The 19,219-nt window shown below is 35.9% G+C and overlaps 2 non-coding genes and 1 pseudogene across 2 annotated transcripts; all 3 read right to left on the bottom strand.

The window, feature by feature from the left end:
* Positions 1–411: 411 nt before the first annotated feature.
* On the bottom strand, positions 412–495 carry LOC149164371 (small nucleolar RNA Z102/R77). The gene has a single exon (XR_016261040.1). It is a non-coding gene; the product is annotated as a small nucleolar RNA Z102/R77 (small nucleolar RNA).
* A 120-nt stretch (positions 496–615) lies between these two features.
* Positions 616–699, bottom strand: LOC149164370 (small nucleolar RNA Z101). The gene has a single exon (XR_016261031.1). It is a non-coding gene; the product is annotated as a small nucleolar RNA Z101 (small nucleolar RNA).
* A 7,830-nt stretch (positions 700–8,529) lies between these two features.
* LOC149164369 (serine/threonine-protein phosphatase 5 pseudogene) lies at positions 8,530–9,489 on the bottom strand (annotated as a pseudogene).
* Between the last annotated feature and the right edge of the window lie 9,730 nt (positions 9,490–19,219).

Here is a 19,219-nt window from a genome sequence, read left to right as displayed (position 1 = left end):
GTAGTCTGGTGGTTATATGCTCTATTCTGTTTCAAAAAACCAATGCTTATAACTGAACCAGTTGTCCTCGATATATTGAATCTGTTGTACAGGCTTTAAATGCATTTGAGCAATCCTTCATTAAAAAAAGCAAACCCACCCTCTTAGCAGAGGATCAAGATAAAAACCGATGGTTCCAACATGGAAATTCAGAATATTTGGGTGATTTGAAGAAAGAGTTTACTCACAATCAACCATCTTCGTGACAGAGAGTAACAGAGAGTAACCTTCCGTTTTTATAATTCATGTAAACAACCACCCTTTAAATGCCTGAAAGAAATTACTCACGAGAGGCCGAAATCTCCCAAATATTTAAATGCACCCTTTAAAACGAAAACCCATAAATAATAAGCATAGAATGCTCGGCCTGCAGAGTGATCAGATAGACTACTAACTGAGAATGCCATCATCCTGGCAATCAAACCAATAGGGAATCATTTGCTCGTCATTTCACTCCTCCAGATCCACAGATACGCATAAAACCCAACCACAGCAGGTGACACTTCACAGAATAAAGCGTAAAACAACACAGTAAAAGTGAAAGAGATGACTGCAAAATTCAAATGAAAGAAGGAATGATGGCATCAGGTCTCTAAGGTGTGGCATCACGGTATTCAGCCGCAAATTACCCATTATAGAGTTTCTCATCACACGCAATTCATCATTCATCGCGACAAACCCTAAGACGGAACCTAAATTTCACTTCGTTTAAGCATGTACAGAAAATTAAGTCGCAGATTAACAAGGAGAAAGCATTATCATATTCATAGGATAAACTACACAACAGACAGGAAAAGAGTCATGATAAACCCACTCTAAATCAGAGATCATATGATATAACGTCTACAATTGGCATTCCCCGTCAATATGATTTACATTTAATTCTAATTCATTTCAACTTACACAGAAACAGATAACAACAGTAGTCTAGGGAACTTTGGATTGATGGTGAATGAATAACAGATAACAACAATAGTCTAGGGAACTTTGGATTGATGGTGAATGAATATCTTGTTAAGGCACTTCTTTGAAATAGATCAGGGTGAATACTTAGATTAATCTTAACTTAAAAAAGAAAAAAAATAACAACAGCAAACCCTCTATATCGGACCGCCTCTGCAACATATTACTTACTGATGACTCACTGAAAAAACTGACTTCGAGGGTGCGTTTTAAATGTATTTCTCAGATTTGGCTGGATCACGTTTAGGGTTTGCCGGAGCTAGGCTATACTGTAGGGTTTTGATGTGTCGGTTTTTTGCCGGAACTGGGGTTTTTTGCTAGGGTTCGATGGAATTGGGTTTACTGCTGGTGGGAGGCAGGATTTTAAAATAATGACGAAATCCAACTACTTTCGGTTTTAATCAGCTACACTATACTCTACGGTTTGATGTGTGCGGCATAGGGTTTGCGGGAGCTAGTTTGTTTTCTGCGGTTTTATGGGATAGACTGTTGGACTTGCCGAGGTTGGGAAGTAAAATAGTTTACATTTATTTTAAGTTCAGATTTATGGTAGAGAGGTATTTAAATTTTTTTATATTTTAATGTTTGATTTAATTTTATTGAATTGAGGTTTGTATGATCCATAACAATTATAAAAAGAGTTTTGGGAATATTACATTAAGAAAATTTTTGTCTAAGTTTTAACTAATGGTTCATAGTGAAACTGCTTATATAATATTAATAAGTAAAAAGTAATTAAGAATAATATCCTAATTTTAAAGAATAATAACTAAATAATATATGATTATAATATATTATATATTAGAAAGTTATATTTATTTAATTAAAATATTTTAATTAAGATATTAAATTAAATTATTTAATTCCTTTTTAATTTTTAATTTATTTAATCATATAAATATGTGAAGGGGTTTTTTTATTTTTATTCTAATTATATATTAGAATGTTATAATATTAATTTTATTAAATTTTGAATTACTTAATTCTAATTTCATTTAATCTAACGAAAAATAATAATAATAACAAATAAATAAATAAACCATTTTTTCAATTTCAATAGCCTCCATGAATTTACGGTGATGGAATTGCTCCACCTTGGTAATAACCTTGGCTTCCTCAATATAGACCTGATACTTGGTCTTTTCCGCATGCTAGGCTAATGCTCAAGACTTTGTTCTCGCATGTCTTAAGTATGCACGAATGTTTGAGGGGCCTCAAGGTTGAGGGAATATTATACTTCTTAAGGATCCTATCAATGTTGTTGTCCATTGGACATTGCGAAGATGGACACCTAGCATGCCTTCTTTAGGCACTTTTTTAATTCTAGAATTTTTAGATGCTTTAAGGAAAGCCTTCTGACCTAAGAGCCTACTATACTCATTCTCCACACCTAGCATGGGTTCTTTAGGCACTTTTTTAATTCTAGAATTTTTAGATGCTTTAAGGAAAGCCTTCTGACCTAAGAGCCTACTATACTCATTCTCCACACCTAGCATGCCTTCTTTAGGCACTTTTTTAATTCTAGAATTTTTAGATGCTTTAAGGAAAGCCTTCTCACCTAAGAGCCTACTATAGTCATTCTCCACGAAGACATTAAGGGGATGGGATTTCTCCTTATAGAAGCTCTTATTATGAGATGGGATTTCTCCTTATAGAAGCTCTTATTATGAGACATACTAAGGGCATGAGTAGCAAGGGTGTTAAGAACACCCAATTTTTGACTAGGGAAATGATGAGAATCGGCATGAAGATACTGCTTAGTATGAGTTTTCTTTCGGAATATTGAGTGGGAGAGGGAACCGTCCTAGTTTTTAGAAATAAGAATATCGAGGAAGGGGAGGCAACCATCGACTTCTTTTGCCATGGTGAAATTAATGGGAGAAGATTGAAAGTTGAAGTGATTGAAGAAGAGATCCAACTCCTCCTCGCCATGGGACGAGATGACATTAGTGTGATCAACATATCTTTTCCATAGCTTGGGAAGGAAATGGACTAAGGCTAAAGCTTTGACTTCGAAATCCTCCATAAAAAGATTTGCAACAATAGGGGAAGGGGTGAGCCCATGGCAACACCAATGGTCTGCTCAAAGAATTCACCCTTTTTTCAGTTTTAGAGGATTCCTTTTTTTCCTTGTGCTGCCCTTTCCATCCTTCTAAGGTTTCTCTCTTCTTTAAGTTTTCGCTTAATGTCATATTCTGGTCCTTCCAGTATTTAAAATTTGTAGCTCATTTTATTTTTATTACTATTTCATTTTCGAAGTTTATTTGTTATTAAGCTTTTTAGTTGACCATATGAATAATATTTAAATAAAATAAAAAATTAGAAATTAATTTTAACCAATACTCAATAATAATTTATTAATCCCATTAAATCCTTATTATTAAAAACCCTCTACTATCCCTAGTAGTTTAAATGATTAAGTTTATCAATAAAGAATAGAATGACTTTCTCATTTATAAAACCCCTTTTCTTTTTTGGATTAATTTAAATTAGAATTAAGTGATTCAATATTTAAATGAAATTAATATTATAACATGAAAATATAAATAAAACTTTAATTTACTTATTTATTATTTATTTATTATTATTATTATTTCATTGGATTAAATGAAGTTAAAATTAAGTAATTCAATACTTGATAAAATTAATTTTGTAACACTCTAATATATAATTAGAATAAAAATAAAAAAACCCTTTCACCTATCTATATGATTAAATAAATTAAAAATTAAAAGGGAATTAAATAATTTAATTTAATATCCTAATGAAAATATTTTAATTAAATAAATATAACTTTCTAATATATAATATATTATAATTATTTATTATTCTCTAAAATTAGTATATTATTCTTAATTACCTTTGACTTATTAACATTATATAATCTAGTGGTTATATAGTCGCTCTGCTGACTCCTCAACTTGTCCTAGCCACACTAGTTGGTTCGAAAGGCATGTGAATTTCACCAAAACTCTTCTTATAAGATTTGATTTGCTTGACATTTTGGGTTCTTATAATCTTGGAACTGAAAATTCATAGTAACTTAACCAACTAAAGTTTACTTTAACTACCCAACAAAAAGTAATAATAACTTGGAATTTGTATTTTAACATATAAGTTATTTTTATTTTTATTTTAAATTTACATTTACTTTCCAACAAAAAAATGATTAAAAAATAATAATAAAGTAAAAATTTTACTTTAACATAGAGTTATTTTTATTTTATTTTATTTTATTTTAACCAAATCAAAATGTTTGCAGAACAACACTTTACGAAATCTCTTCCATATTGGGCTAGAGAGCGCTTCTCTAAGCAAAAGCCACTACTTTTTCAGTTACATGGGACATTTTGTTTTGATAAAGCAAGAGGTTTTATTTTTAAAATTTAAAATAGCATCCCATTGTTAATAAATAATTATAGTCATTAAAACATTTACCTTCCCATAAATTTTACATTGATTATAAAATATAAAATTAATTAAACTAAGTATGGTAGAGATGTGTAGGAGGTAAGAAAGATTCCATGTCAACATTTTTAAATTATTCTATTTTAATTTAATTTTATAACGCTTTTAAAATTAAATTTAAGAAAAGATATGAGGAAGATGTTGTGGTGTAAAATAATCATTTTGTAACTATATTTAAATTTAATTAATAAACACATACAAAGTTAATACTTAATCATGGGTATTTAAATAATTTTACTATGGATATTATTAGCTTGTAGATAGGATTTGTTACAATACCATGCTCCAATACCATGGCTTATCAATACCACATACCCTAAAATCATAACTCATTTCCATTTTTTTGGTGAAGCAAGAGCCGAACCTTCTATTTCATTAATTCAAAAGATAAGTTACAAAATGTACATGAAAGTGTCAAATTAGATCACACGAGAGCAGGTAATCCTACCAAGGATAAGGACCCTCCCACTAACACTCAAAAGCCCAAAACTCATGGAAAAATCGAGAAGGACAACAATGAACCCATCAAGACACCCCTCGGAGCCTACCAACGGCAGCAAACATACTCGACCTCCCAATGAACACAAAGGAAGGAAGGACAAGAAGAGCCAACGGTAAATATAGAGATGGCCCGATGGACCCCACTAAACAACATGGACCATCCCAACCGTCCAGCCAAGTTGTCGGATCCTACGGCTAGGAGCAATATCGCTGCGCTGAACCCAACCAAACTTTAACCAGTGATGAAGGGCGGTTTCCGTAACTGCCACCATGCCATGTGTCGTGCACCCTATGGGATCGCTCCCATAACTGCAAAACCACTTACCACTTTGCCGACAAGTGATCATCGGAAACCCACCTATTGCGAGGATTTCTAGCCCAAAAGCGGAAAGAGGAAGCCAACTCCTATACACCATTAACTACCCGTTCTACCTATTCGTACTGTGAAACTTGAATCCAATCCCGAGTTTATTTGGGAGTTGAACCCGAAGAGTGCCAACGAGAAAACTAAGGATACCAGTCGAAATGCTTCGGGAGAAGGTGAGACCAAACTTAACTCTCTAGCCTTCCTCGCTCATCCTGTTGGGCTGAGGTTGAACACTCTAGCAACATCAATTCGTGCTATTCAACCTAGACCGAAATCGGAAAACCTCCCTATCCTCAGCAGCTTGATCCTCGCAGATATCCTTTAGATGACTTGGAGGAATTTCTTGCCACTTTTTATCCTTCCCACATTCTGCGCTACACACACCTTGATTGGCTAGTAAGTCAACAAGCTTATTGGCATTACATCGAACATGGTTGAAACTTATTGTTTAGAGGCCCTGTAGATGCACTTAGATTCTTTGATAAACTTGGATAAGTTTCCAATGATTTGAGACTCTTTCTGGCCAAGAACCACCGCTCATTCTTTTCACAGCCCTGATGGTTATCTCAAAGTCCGCTTCTACAATGATATTTGAGTGATGGTTCTGTGATAGAAACGCTAGACATTGCTTCAGAGCCATCACTTCCACCATGTTATTGGTAGCTCTACCTAAATGACAGTGCAAGATAAAGATAATATTGCCCTCATCATCCCTTAAAACTCCTCCATAACTAGCAGTTCCCGGATTGCCTTTGTAGGCACCATCAATGCTATATTTCAGAAAGCCTTTTGCTCGAGGTTGCCAGTATTCCTTCTCTGTAACCATGGTTTTATCCTTTCTATTTATACCTTGAGGAGTTATCCCTTGAAATCCTAGTTGCATGAGAATTATGTGCTCTTCATTTGAGGGGGGATTCGTGGGGATATTGCTAACAATAGAGTTGACTGTCTCTCTGAGTTGTTTCAATATAAGATCAAGTAGATGTTGTGCTGAAGACTTTCCATTCTTGAAATTTTTTTTATTTCTTTCTTTCCAAACATTCGAGATAATAAAGCAGGGTGTGAAGGCCCAGGCTAAATTAAGGACTTCATTCTCCATGAAATTTCTTCTCCAGTGGTTTAGGGTATTGTGATGCTTCTTCTATCCCTACCAGACTAGTGGAAAATTGTAGAGAATGAATCCCACAACGAGGTTATGTATGAGAAACTATTGAGAATATGTTCCATTGTCTCCTCTTGCTCCTCACAGAGCTGGCACCTAGAAGGCCCCATAATCCCCTTCTCCTAATATTGTCCCAAGTCAATATTTTCTTGTGATGGACCAACCACATAAAAAGTGATGCAGGGTGAACCGTGCAATACCGAGAATCTTAGTCTACCATGCATATAAAAATGCAATTCCAAATTCATCTCAACTCATTAGCCATTCTCAATCATTCAAGCGGAAGCTTAAAAATTTATCTTCAAAGATGATTATCACTTTACTGTTATGAACCCATTCTCATGTTTAAACTAGCAAATTAATATGATTGTTCGGACTCAGGATTGCAAATATATGTGTGCCTTTACCTTTTTAAACCTTCTAAATTATGTGAAGACCCACACGTTCTATGATGACATCGGTCCATACTTATGCAAGAACCCGCCTTTGTTTGATGCGCATTCCATCTGTGATGTGTTTGTATTGAATCATGATTTCATTCCGGTGATTCCACTGTTTGCTACACAAATTCTTACCCACTCACCAATTACAATTCTGAGCAATCAAACCTCCAAATCGATTTTCCCATTCTGCGTCACAAATTTTATGGTTCATGAAAACTATACTTCCAACAATCCCTTCTTCATTCAATTAAACGCATCTCACATCTTTTGACTTTAAATGGGCTCACCCTTCCCAAATAGCCTCTCACCACCTAAATGTTAACCACCAACATCTATGATCTATCGCTATGCACCCTACACATCAAAATATATGTGGCAGTTTATTAACCAACAACTTTAGCTCTTCTGGCTATTCCACACATCTTACCCATTCACCGGCTGGAGCTTTAAGCCATAGCATCAACTTCACCGATATCAACACTGCAATTGCCCAACACATATCCAAACTACACTTTTATATATCTGCTAACTTTTAGAGCACTCTGCATTTGACTCTTGGTTCGTTGAATCCTGAAACGGCTCGACGGCTTCCTCTTCAGAGTTTGGTGCTTCGACGCTCAGCAACGGCTTCGTCTCTTCTTTCTCCACAACCTCTCACTCTCCCTTCTATGGGCTGAAACTTATGGACTCGGTCGGGGTTTCTTTTTTCGGATTTCTGAGAGCTTCCAAACAGGGGTTAGTTACCAGGAAAGGGGTAATTTAAAATAACCACCAATCCAAGCCACGACACAGAGCGAGGGAACCGCCGTATTTGACATTACCAAATGGAATGGAATTAATGTACAATGGCATCGGAACAACCATAAATACCAGAGAGAACAAATGGACAAAACAACCATAAACTGATTTAACTTTACCGAGTCAAACCTCTGTATACAAACACATATCTGAAGGTTTTTTCTCCTCCCTTCTGAGGCCTGATTTACGCTAACTAATGGCCTCCTCTTTTTGCTACCCATAGGCTTACAAGTGCCTCCTCGGGTCCTTCCTTCAAGAAGTTATACATATGTCGTATCTAACTACCACTTTCCACACATGAAGGAATTAGTTATATAATTTCAATTCAAACTTGATCTCTACCTAAACAAACTAGACCACTTGGCTTGATCTCCATGCAGGGATGATCACTTTCCATTTATTCCTAATTACACCACTCTTAACTACTTGCCCTTATTGAAATTAAGTCAAATTTAACAACTAAGACTTCCTCAAGTCTTTTATTTAGCCACAACATGTGACCACCCCGTCACATTGCTAGCCCGATCTAGATGCTCCTACATCAAACTCTCACGGTTGAAAACATTCATGATCTCCTGATCATGTGATTTCAAAAAGGAATGAAGAAAAATAAAATTCCTCCTGGATCCCAGACTTTGTCCTGGAGTTGTCCATATGCTCATCTCCTCCGTTTAGGAAGCATGTCGGCTGCTTCCTGCTTCTTCTTCCTTCTATGGTCACAATAGTTTGAAGCTGAAAACACCATAATAAGTTTTTCGTTGTGTTCAATTTCATCTTCCTCTTTAACTTCATGAGACCATGTGCGCAATATTGTTTTCTTGGAAAAACCTTTTGGTCACATCTTCTCCAAAAGACAAACCAACATTCCGTGTGCTAGGTCCATGCCCTTTATGGAGCTGTGGATCGCTACAAAGTATTTCACACATCAGACCCTCTTTAGGTGGCTTTAGGAACCGAACAATGTCTTTGATATCATCTAGTTTTACACCATCATCACTAAAAAGATTATTACGTATAGCAAAAATCTTGTCATTGAGGACATGAGCCAAAGGCAAACAGGAAACCACTTCAGCGGAAAGCTCAACCATGTTGTCACTGTACTTGGACTTGACTTCGCCCTCAAAACTATAAATCTGCTTCATACTCCCGCTTTCACGATTTCCTCTTGCAAGATAGAGTTCAGTTGGACACATAGACTTGAATACGAATATCACAAGTATAACTTCAACTAAAAATAATCCTCGGTCAACAAAATCATCATTAAAAAGATAAGGATTGTCCTCCGAAAGAAGCCTACTAACCTCAAAGATGTTAAAAAGGTCATAATACTGACCATGGATGTCATCACCAACAGTGAATTGCTTCCCATTCGGAATATTGATGTCAACGAGCGATGTCATCACCTCCAGCAAATCCTTTACTTGCAGTAATATTTGAAATGCACACCTTCTGCGTATGTTTTCTAGATTCTTGACGTCATCCATCACTTTCTTTATAAATTCCAATGTTATATTTTCTCCTTCTATTCCATGTTGTCGCTCTACCTTTATCGAATGAAAATCAATGGAATCAACAACAGAATGGTTCACAAGATCATTCATTAAGATGGCCTCAATAAACCTAATTTTTTTTACTGTCGTTTCGGTCTCTTCAAGCGTTTTGGTGGCATCACGATCATTTGGACAAATTCTTTTAACTTGCTGAAAATCGTTTAGTAATTGACTGATCACCTTTCCTGATGCTACCATCCTTTTTCTTCTAGTCTGCTTCAACATGAGTTCCTTTATGTTCTCAATCTTCGTTTCCACTTGATCGTCTTGCTGGTCTTCTTCATTAATTCTCCCTTCCTGCTTTAGCTAGTTGCTACTGTCTAGCTACATCTCCCTCTGTTTTGCATATTCAGACTATGTGTCTCCTTTCAACATGATTCGTTTGATTAATTCAATTTCTTGGTCCAATAAATCTCCAAGCTGTTGATTTCTTGTTGTCTGCAGAGCTGAGACGACTTCCTCAGTTCTTACTCGCTCTATTTGTACTGTTACTCACTCTATTTGTACTGTCACTTGCTCACTTCTTGCTGCCAACATTAATTTTGTTGTTGTCATCTCCCGACTGTTGATAACATTGGTTTTACTCCTACAGGTGTCACCCCACATGTCGTTGCCTCCCAAACTTCTTGTCCCTCTGCAACATTCTTTTGCTCATCACCCATAAATTCATCTTCAGAAAATAAATTATCATTTAATTCTCTTCCTGCAGTAATATATCCATTTATCTCAGTCTGTATACTAGTAAGCAAAATCAACTTTAACAAACTAGTATCTGCTCCTTCCTCAACTTCAGGCAAATTTATTCTAGTGTCTGCAAATTCTTCCTCAGGTTCAAATGTCTCCAGCAAACATTTCAGCCATTTCTTCTCAAGCATTTGACCAACATGCTGCAAATTAGTTTCAGCATAACCTTCGTCTTCCCCTTCGACAATCTTCAATAATTGTCCATCATCATCTTGATTGATTCTTGCAATCAAATCAAGTTCTTCAAACACTGTAGTCTCATCCTCTATCACTGTAGCAGTTCCAAAATTCTGACCCACAGTTCTCTCTTGGCTATTCAGACAAGACAACTCTTTCTTGTCACCCATGGAAACAAGCCTCTGCATATGAGACATGACTATCTCATTTCCTTTCTGCAATAGTTTTTCTTCCCTCAAGACAACTCCAAGTGATGGACTATCTTCTCCATCACATGTATACACAATCAAATTGTCAGCGTCAAAATCACAAGACCCAATGGTCTTACTTGTTGATTCAGTCACCCAGTTTTCTCTCTGTAGCTCCAAGTCTTCCTCACGACTCAGAAAATTTTTACTGCCTTTCTCCTCAGCTTTCTCTAGAAATACTTCAGTATGTTTCTCTGAGTTCCTTTCGAACTCCTTTGTCAGCACATCAGTATACTGATTTGCATTCACCATGAGACTATCAACTAGTCTCTCCTTCTTTCCATCCTCTGCTTCATGACTGTCATTCAAGAAAACTTTCTTATCTTGCTTCTTCAGTAAATTATCGTGTGCGTAAGTTATCTGAAGATCTAGTTTCCTATACAATTCAACAATTTCATTAGGAGTAGAACTTGGAAACTTCACACAATTCTCCATACCTTCACTAGCTCTTGACCAATCATCATCTATTCTTTCTCTCTCTGCACCAATATTCTAATTAGACTTCTTTGTCTTCATTTCCTCCTGAGATCTTGCTATCTTATCATTGATCTGAATAGACTTCAGATTCAATTCTCTCTCTTGTTCTTTAACAAAATTTAAAGATTGCTCATCTCCTTGTACTATACTTGCAAACATAGACAGCTTATTAGTTTTAAAACCACAAGACTTTTATGTCTCAACTATTTCCTCCAACACTTCCCTTTGAATAGATCTGCGCTTGGAATCTTGAAATTCCATCTCTGGTTCAAGAAATCTAACTTCCTCCTCCAATAAGGGAGTCTCCCTTTGCTTCAAATTCATCTACAATGGTTGTCAAATCACTCTCTTTCCCTTCAGTGGAAAGACCCATCCTCCTTTCTGTTCTTGTAGCCATTCTTGTAGTACCTGCAATTGTACCTTCATTACTGCAATTTCTCTTTCTTTGACTTTATCAGTCATCTCACCTCTGTGGCATTCCTTTGAACCTCTTCTCGGATCCTCCATGATCATCTTCTACATGAGTTTCTCACTCACCATGAGTTGCACTAGCCTCTGCAACAACAAGCTCTCCTGTTGCCCCTTACCTCACCAATCCGCTTCACTGGATCTGCTCTTTTGGTAAGTACTGGTTCATGACCTCTGGAACCTCTTGAGCACTCTCCTCTGCTCTCCCTAGGCTATCTTTTCAACTCACTTCCTCTTCAGGACACTGCAATTTTCCTTCTTATCTAACCTTTAGCTGAATGTCAGGTTCACTGCCATCATCTTCTCTGCAACCATAAACCTTAATCACAAATTTGAAATCAGAAAATTATCTCACCTTTAAGATCCTGCATGATCTTGTCCTCCATTCATTTCTGTAATCCTGTTCACTACAATTGTGTAGCTTGCATATCAGATTTAGAACACATTCAAATAGAACATACTCAGTTCTCAACAGAACCTTCCTGCACTTATTCAGAAAAAACAAACATCTTCAATTTCAACAGAGCCTTCCGGCTCTGATACCACTTGATGCAGAGTAAACCTTGCAATACCCAGAATCTCAGTCTACCATGCATATAAAAATGCAATTCCAAATTCATCTCAACTCATTAGCCATTCTCAATCATTGAAGCGGAAGCTTAAAAATTTATCTTCAAAGATGATTATCACTTTACTGTTATGAACCCATTCTCATGTTTAAACTAGCAAATTAATACCATTGTTTGGACTGAGGATTGCAAATATATGTGCGCCTTTACCTTTTTAAACCTGCCAAACTGTGTGAAGACCCACACGTTCTATGATGACATTGGTCCATACTTATGCAAGAACCCGCTTTGTTTGATGCGCATTCCATCTGTGATGTGTTTGTATGGAATCATGATTCCATTCCGACGATTCCACTGTTTGCTACACAGATTCTTACCCGCTCACGACTTACAATTCTGAGCAATCAAACCTCCAAATCGATTTTCCCATTCTGCGTCTCAAATTTTATGGTTCATGAAAACTATACTTCCAGCAATCCCTTGTTCATGCCATTAAACTCAACTCACATCTTTCGACTTTAAATGGGCTCACCCTTCCCAAATAAACTCTCACCACCAAAATGTTAACCACGAACATCTATGCTCTGTCGCTATGCACCCTACACATCAAAATATATGTGGCACTTTATTAACCAACAACTTTAGCTCTTGTGGCTATTCCACGCATCTTACCCATTCACCGGCTGGCGCCTTAAGCCATAGCATCAACTTCACCAATATCAACACTGCGATTGCCCAACACATATCCAAACTACACTTTTATATATCTGGTAACTTTTACAGCACTCTGCATTCGACTCTTGGTTCATTGAATCCTGAAACAGCTCGACGGCTTCCTCTTCAGCGTTTGGTGCTTCGACGCTGAGCAACGACTTCATCTCTTCTTTCCCCACAACCTCTCACTCTGCCTTCCGCGGGCTAAAACTTATGGACTCAGCCAGGGTTTCTTTTTTCGGATTTTTGAGAGCTTCCAAACAGGGGTTAGTTACGAGGAAATGGGTAATTTAAAATAACCACCAGTCCAAGCCACAACACGGAGAGAGGGAACCATTGTATTTGACATTACCAAATGAAATGGAACTAATGTACAATGACATCGGAACAACCATAAATACCAAAGAGAACAAATGGACAGAACAACCATAAACTGATTTAACATTACCTAGTCAAACCTCTATATACAAACACATATCTAAAGGTTTTTTTTCCTCCCTTCTCACGCCTGATTTACGCTAACTAATGGACTCCTCTTTTTGCTGCATGTAGGCTTACAAGTGCCTCCTCGGGTCCTTCCTACAAGAAGCTATACGTATGTCGTATCTAACTACAACTTTCCACACATGAAGGAATTAGTTATACAGTTACAATTCAATCTTGATCTCTACCTAAACAAACTAGACCACTTGGCTTGATCTCCACAGAGGGACGATCACTTGCCATTTATTCCTAATTACACCACTCTTAACTACTTTCCCTTATTGAAATTAAGTCAAATTTAACAACTAAGTCTTCCTCACGTCTTGCGTTTAGCCACAACATGTGACCACCCCGTCACATTTCTGGCCTGGTCTAGATGCTCCTCCATCAAAAAGTTTGATCTTCGCCCAACCTTGCTTCCTCCAGAGATGCCTCCATGTCCTATCTGGAACAATAGAACCCAATCCAAGTAGAAAACCTTTTGCTTCCTTGAGATTAAAGGCTCCTCTCTTGTTATTACCCCATCTCAATTGATCCTGGACCTCTGTTATTAAGATCATCCTTTGCTTGAGCAAGTCCCCAAGAGCCTCTACTTTGACTTTTAGGTGGTTGTCCTCTCTACTTGCAATGTTTCTCCAACTTCTCCACTTTTCAAAGGTATGAGAAAGATCCCAAAAATCTTTAACTCTGATCAACCCTTGGGCATCTGTTTCCTGCTTGAGGCTTACAAAGTTCTCTGTTAACAGCGTTGGTTCTTGCTGCCATTTTTCGTCCCAAGAAAGAGAAAGATCACCTACTCTAATTTCCCAGAAACTATTTTTTGAACTAGGCTTCTATTTTCCGAGGCTATGTTCCATATGTGGGAGCCTTTTATAATTCCAGACATTCTTATGAGATCATTAGTGTGCCAAGAGCTAGCATATTTCTCTTTCGATATCCTGGCCCACTAAGATTTTGGCTCCTGGACCCATCTCCACCAGAGTTTGGCTCCTAGAGCTTTACAAAGAATCTCTTGATCATCCAAGCCAAGACCCCCCGTGACTTTTGGGTTTGCATATTTTTCCCAGGAAACCAGGGCCCATTTCTTTCTAGTTTCCTCCTTTCCCCACAGGAAATCTCTTTGTATATCCCTGATTTTCTCTAAAACACGTTTGGGAGTTGGGAGAGTTGATAACATGAAAACCGAGATGGATTGTAGAACAACCTTTGTCAGAACTAACCTGCCGGCCAGGTTCAAGGCATAGAAGGTCCACTTTTTGACTCTATCCTGCAACTTATTAAGCACCGGTTCCCAAATACTCTTGTGCATGGGTTTGGCAGTAAGAGGTATTCCTAAATATTTAGATGGGAGGGAATCTCTTTGGAAGCCAAGAATTTTTGAGATATTTCTTTGGATAGCAATGCTAGTGTTTAAGAAGAAGATTTTTGATTTAGAGAGATTGACTTCCATACCTGTAGTCAAGGAAAAATATTTAAGTATTTTCTTGTAGGCCAAAGCCTCTTTGATTGTTGGAATTCCTTACAGTAAGGTATCATTAGCAAATTGTTGATGAGTCAGCACAGAACCATTCTCTAAAACGTGAAGACCCCTGATTTTACCCATAGCCTTGGCCTGCTTAATGGATCCCTCAAGCCCTTCCATCATGAGAATAAAGAGGAAGGGAGAGAGAGGGTCTCCCTACCTCAGGCCTCTAGAAGGATTGAAGATTTCTGAGGGAGAGCCATTAACCAGAATGGAAAAGCTGGAAGAGGTCACCAGTGCCATGACCCATCTAACCTAGTTGTAGTCGAACCCAAAGGTAGAGATAACTTTCTTGATGTAATTCCAATTCACCTTGTCATATGTTTTGGCAATATCCAATTGCATGATCATCCCCGCTTGTTTTTTGCTAGTCAATGTGTGCACCACCTCATGTTCTTGAATAAATTTGTCTAGAATCTGTCTTCCCTCCACAAAACCTTATTATTCTTCAAACACTAGCAAGGGAAGGAGAGGTTTGAGTCTATTAGCCACTACTTTGGATACTATCTTGTAAACCATATAACATAAGGCAATAGGTCTGTACTTGTCTGTAGTTTGAGCTAAGTCCTGTTTGGGAATAAGGGAGATGAAGGAGGTGTTGAGAGCTTTGAGGATAGTTTTGCCGCTCCTAGAATCCTCTACCACATTCAAAATTTCCTCTTTGACAATATGCCAACAAGCTTTTAAAAAATCCACATTGAAACCATCTCGGCCTCGTGCTTTGCCTTTCTACATGTCTTTGAGAACCTCGCTTACCTCCTCTTCATCAGCTGGTCTATCTTCAAATTTACTATTTTATCTCAATTTTGTTCTAATTGTACATTATTAATTTTTATTGTTTTGTTTTGTTTTGTTTTTTATTTTTTATTTCTAATTTAATCAATTAAATTTTTTATTAAGAAATGTGACGGGCAGAACCATGGTCTCTTTTCACCCCCACCTTATTTCTTTTCGTACTCTTGCTAAAGAGCCAAGTCACAATTTTCATATGTGTTCCCTAAAGTTTATGGATCTTGTGAGCCTTTACTCAACATTTCCTTCCTATTTGTTACCATTACAAAGCCCTCCTTGTCCACTTGCTAGGAATTTTGTGTATACTATTGATTTTGGTTTTATTCGAATTCTTGGAACAAATGATCATACTCATGAAATTTATGACATATAAAAAGGACTTGTTCACACTCTATGAACTTCTCCTAAAAATTTTCATGGTAACTAATTTTGGGAGTGGTTTAGTTAAATATAAAGACACACATAGCCACTCATAGGTTGTCTAATTTCCCATTTTAGTCATTTTCAGATGTCACTATGAATCGCCCAATATAATTACCTATACCTTGTAGTGTATATTCTCCCCAAAATTCTTGCAACATTGAGTATAGTGTGAGCTAAATTGTCGTCAAGTTGAAATTTTATTTCTTTGTGTTGAATCTCTCCTATCATGGCCTCATATATAACCATGCCAATTTTAAAAAGTATGGTCCTCCCTCGAATATATTATCCTTGTCTTCCACATTGTTGAAAATATTAGTGAGAATTACTTTTTAGCCCAAATTTTGTTATATATCCCCTATAATTTTATAGTACTTCTCAATCCACCCAATTATCATTCTCTTTGATGACCAAATTCCATTGAATTTACATATTTGTGTGTGATGCTTCATGTACTGAAAATTTTCCTATAATATCTTTGAAATGATTTCAAATATTGAGCGTATTTGTGCATTATGGGAGGCATCATCAAGTGTTTGTGGCCCCCTTCCATTTCTCACTAGAAATTTCTAGGTTGGATTTTTCCTTTTCCTTCTCTTTTTTAGTAGACTATAATCCCAAATCATGCTTGCAGATTCTCTTACATCAAAATTTATTGATACATGAAGTGTATGCGTGAACCTACATCCTTCCACCACATTATTGAATGAAGACTTATCATCTTACGCCATGGGGGGGCCATGAGAAGTTAAGTTATCTACAACAAGAATGTAACCCTAGATTGAAAACCCAAGATCAAGTGAGGTTATCTCCTCTATCGCAATGTTACCTTCACTCTATATATAAAACCAAATATTAAATATTAGTGAAAATATTAATAAATTATTAATATTAAATATATTGGTTCATTGTTTGTTTTTTGCATTTACAACATGTATTTGTATGTCAAAATTAATTACAGTAAAATTAATTTTAATAAAATTTTTAGACTAATTTAAAGAAAAAGTAACAATTCAGATTGTACTATACCGAGGGGGGATAATATGTGGTACAGAGGGAGGTACACAAGAGAATAATGGGATGTAATAATATAATAAATAAATGGGCCATAGTTAATAAATAAAGTGGTTAACCCGCATTATGTAAGGGACTACAATTAGTTAGGGATTAATGTGATAAGTCCATTGTATTGGCTGTATGGTATTGAGAAACCCATGGTGATTACCTATTGTATTGTATGTAGAAAGCCTATATAGAGGCTAGACACTCTCGAGTGAGGGATGTTGAGTAATTTTTGGTATTTTCAAACATATGGCTTGAGGCATGTTCTCCTTCCTTAAGGACTAACTATATGGTGTTGCCCTACTTCAATATTTTTATCAATAAAGAAGCATTTTTTAACATTATTTATCTATCTTTGGTGCTATTTCTCTCATATATTTTTCACTTTTATATATTTACAGGGTAGATCTAGATACCATTTGTAGTAGATCTCATGTGCAAATATATCAAATTCTCTCATAAAATAAATCCAAGAGCCAATACAAAAATAAGATATAAATACTTCGCTTTATTAATCAAACCCTTGAGGTAGGGCAACACAATACATCTATTCAAGCAAGGAGATCACTCCACAAGCTAATTCATGTCAATACAAACAATATTCAACATCCCTCACTCAAGAGTTTCAAGCTTCTATATAGGCTTCATACATATAATACCATGTGTAATCACCATGAGTCTCTCAAAACTCCATATTCAATAAAACGAGCTAATCACATTATTCCCTAACTACTTGTGGTCCCTTGCATAATGTGGGTTAACCACTTTATTTATTAACTATGGCTCATTTATTTATTATATTATTAAAATACATTATTCCCTTGGGTACCTCCCTTTGTACCCCATATTATCCCCATAGGTATACTACATATTATCTTTGTTATCTTTGCGCTTTTGCGAGCTCACGTGTTTTTATGGTAATATACCCCTTCCTAACTTACTTTTTAAATCTCTTATTCTTTTTAATATAATGTAATTTATTTAGTTTATTTATTATTTTGATAGGAATTACATTATCCATTTTTTATGAACTTTAATCTTCTAAATTATATCATTAATCATATGACTAATTAGTTCTCATATTTTTGGGATTTATTTCAATTTTATTATTTTATGAATATTTATTCATTCGTTGTTTTATTTTTTTAAGGATGATGCTTATTATTATTATTAACTCCTTTTATTAATTATTGTATTTTATTTAGCATACTTTTTATTATATTACAGTTAGGGTCTTATACACCAATTTGGTGTCTCACTTGGATGTACCTTAAAATTAGATAATTATAATAATACATATATATGAAAATTGGTAAAACAATTCACGTAATTTTAGACTCTAGAAAAACCTCAATATTAGTGAACCTAGATCCATTTTTACATATTTGTTAAGCACCCACAAAGGTCAAATCTCTATTGGTACACACCTCTTTTTTTAGTGAAAAATTTGAGGAAATGTTTGCACCTAGAGAGATTTGATCCCTCTTGATGCTTAATATATCTAGAGTTAAATGGATGCATTCCAATTTGATATAAATAGGTTGGTTAGCTAAGACAATCTACTTGAAGCTTTTTTGTTAGACCCTACCTCTGTTATACCGTAAAACCCAATAAGAATATATATGGTCCGTGTTTTACTATTTCTAATGTTATCGTTAGATATACTAAATAAAACTCAAGAGCAATTCTATCTAAACTAAGTTGTTATGAACATTTGAGATACATATTCCAAGGAATTTATAGGTTAAAACCAATGGTTGACATAGATGTAGACAAAATATTATAAACAAATATAAGATTACATATACAAGATTTTAATTTTTTTTGTGGTCTCATTTCTTTTCACAACCAAGGGTAAAATTTCAAGCATATAAAACAAAATGAATAACATACAAAACAATGGGGAAAAGCTAATGTTTGAAGGTTATGTAACAAAGTGAGCAAAATTATTTTTCCTAAGTTTTGCATGGAAGACATGCATGCACATAGGCATAGTACTTTCGCTAGTACTCCTTACTATTCTACTTATTACTATATACCCATGTCAAAGAGTTTGAGTGCATGGACCTTCATGTGTTCGCTCCCAACAAGCAGCAAAATTTTGTCTTTGACTCGAATATGTGAGTTAGATAAATACCTAGTTTGGGTGGGTACTCTCAATTTATTTCCACCTTCATGGCCATTTCATACCAAGTCATCCATGGGACTCCACCTCCCAGAATATTCACATAGCAAAAATAGTTCCTCCAACT

The sequence above is a fragment of the Pinus tabuliformis genome, chromosome 5_1 (genome assembly GCF_031772625.1).
Source record: "Pinus tabuliformis cultivar Carrire ecotype Pingquan chromosome 5_1, CPIR1, whole genome shotgun sequence".
In the NCBI taxonomy this organism is placed as follows: Eukaryota; Viridiplantae; Streptophyta; class Pinopsida; order Pinales; family Pinaceae; genus Pinus; species Pinus tabuliformis.
The sequence above is the reverse complement of the archived record's forward strand: the minus strand, read 5'-3'. Positions and strand labels throughout refer to the sequence as shown.